Here is a 2628-nt window from a genome sequence, read left to right as displayed (position 1 = left end):
GTCTATCTCTTTCAAATGAAAATGAATTTCATTGAAGAGGTTTTGTAGTGGTCTGGGGTTTGAAGCAATTGTACAATGCCATATCAGAAATGGACTATTTGAAGGAAGGAAGGAAGTATTAAATACCTACTCTGTGCCAGGCACTGTGTTATGCAATTCACAATTATCTCACTTAATTCTAATTAATATTACTATCCCAATCTTACATTTGAAAAAACTGAGACAGAGGTAAAAGTGACTTGCTTAGGATCACACAGCTAGTAAGTGTCTGAAGCAGAATTTGAACTCAGGTCTTCCTGGCCCAATGCTTTTGCCACTGCACTACCTAGCTTCCTCTCTTTGAAGAGTATTGTGGTATTGAATCTTTCTTGTATTTGTTCTCTGTAATCTCTAACATCTTATTGAAACATATGCCTCACTGCTGTATGCTCTATTTGATGTCGATGTAGTTCATTGAATAAAATTGAGTCCATGGTCCATATAAGATCAAAGTCTTGTATGTGTCTTGTCCTGTCATTCAATACTGGAAAGCTCTCAGAGGTTTGTGTCACTTCATGACAGTTTCATTTATGCCTTTATCCAATTCACTGATGAAAATGTTTACGAACATATGGTCAGGAATTGATCCCTGGGTGTGGTTCTTACTCTCTGGTGCCCACCATGGCTTATGTATGTCCCTTGATATCTGTGTACTCTGAAAAGTATCTGGCAAAAATGTTACCTTGCCTGCTGTCTTTAAGGCTCCTATCTGTCCAGATATTGTGAATTTTGTTCATACCAACTTAAAAAAAAATAACCGACAACCTTATGCTGTCAGTGAATTGCAGGTCATCAAACCACCGCTGAGTCTTGGGGCACTGTCAGAGCTGTTCAAATTCCTTGTGTTCAGGGTGGGGATACTCACTGCTCTGGCCAGGGTGTTTTTGGAAATATGTGCCGAGGCGGTCCCATGTTTGCTCCTACCAAGACTTGGCAACATTGGCATCGAAGAGTGAATACAACACTAAAACGTTATGCCATCTGTTCTGCACTGGCAGCCTCTGCTCTCTCGACACTGGTCATGTCAAAAGGTCATGGAATTGAAGAAGTCCCAGAACTTCCTCTAGTGGTTGAAGGGGTATAAGAAGACCAAGGAAGCAGCTTTGCTGCTTAAGAAGCTGAAGGCATGGAATGACATCAAAAAAGTCTATGCCTCTTGTAGGAGAGCTGGTAAGGGTAAAATGAAAAACCGTCGTCGGATGATACTCTGTAACATCTATAATGAAGACAATGGTATTATCAAGGCCTTCAGAAACATTCCTGGTATCACTCTTCTTAATGTGAGTAAATTGAACCTTTTGAGACTTGCTCCTGGTGGGCATGTGGGGCGTTTCTGTATTTGGACTGAAAGTACTTTCCTCAAGTTGGATGACCTGTATGGTACATGGTGAAGGCCTGCTACTCTGAAGAGTCACTACAATATTCCCATGCACAAGATAAGCAACACAGACCTTACCAGGATTTTGAAAAGCCCAGAGATCCAGAGGACCTTCTGTGTACCATGCAAAAAGATTCACAGACAAGTGCTCAAGAAGAACCAACTGAAGAACTTGAGAATCATGGTGAAACTGAATCCATTTGCCAAGACAATGCACTGGAATACAATTCTGCACCAGGCCAAGAATAGGAGAATCAGAGAAAATAAAAGAGCTGCTGCACTCAAGAAGATTATGGAAGCAAAGAAAGCATTAGAGGAGAAAAAGAAGCTTGTGAGTAATAAGAAGGTTGCAGGAGCAAAGAAGGTTCCAGGGCAGAAGAAACCAGCAGAGAAGAAGCCTCCAGCAGTCAAGAAGCCTGTGGAAAAGAAGCCTGCAGCTGAAAAGAAGCCTGTTGCATAAACTCAGCATAAACTCAGTTTATCCATTGGGCCATGAACCATTATGTCAATACTGTGAATTTCTAAAGAATAAATATTCAAAGCGACTTTGGGGAAAAAAGAATTGATCCCTGGGACATTCCACCAAAGACTTTCTTCCAAATTGATTTTGCATCATAAATGGCTCCTGTTTGGGCTTGGCAGTTTAAACAGCTCTAATTCTAGCCTACTATACTTTGATAAAGCTCAGTCTCTCTATCTCGTCCACCAAAAACTGATTGAAAAGCTTTTGTTGAGTATTTTGATAAAATCCCCATATCTACAACACACTCCTCATCTCCAGATCTTTATTTCTGAAGAAATACAATGCCATATTAGCACCATTTTTCCTTTGTGAAGCCATATTGACTCTTTGTAATCACAGTTTTCTTCCCTGGCTTCCCTGACCTTCCATTTAATGATAGGTTCTAATTCAAAGTTAAACTCATTGACCTGTAGTTTGATTCCATTCTCTTTCTTTTCTTGAAAATCAGGGCTCCATAAGTTGGCAGGGATAACTAACATATTGGATGGTAGAATCAGGATCAAAAAAGAGCTTGGAAGGCTAGTATGTTGGGCTGAAAACTGAAAGCAATTTACTGAATGTGGTCTGATTGGAGCATACATACTACAAACTGTACAGGAGAGCACAGAGTCAGGGCAGGCATCCTGGAAAACTCTCTAATAGTTCCCTGAACTCACCTGCAGGCATGGAGGCAATTACTGAATCTTTG

At 40.6% G+C, this 2628-nt stretch overlaps 1 pseudogene; it reads left to right on the top strand.

Moving 5' to 3' along the window:
* The first annotated feature begins 660 nt into the window (after positions 1-660).
* On the top strand, positions 661-1877 carry LOC140523511 (large ribosomal subunit protein uL4-like; annotated as a pseudogene).
* The last annotated feature ends 751 nt before the right edge of the window (positions 1878-2628 follow it).

The sequence above is a fragment of the Notamacropus eugenii genome, chromosome 1 (genome assembly GCF_028372415.1).
Source record: "Notamacropus eugenii isolate mMacEug1 chromosome 1, mMacEug1.pri_v2, whole genome shotgun sequence".
NCBI lineage: Eukaryota > Metazoa > Chordata > Mammalia > Diprotodontia > Macropodidae > Notamacropus > Notamacropus eugenii.
This window is presented reverse-complemented; position numbering and strand designations above follow the sequence as displayed.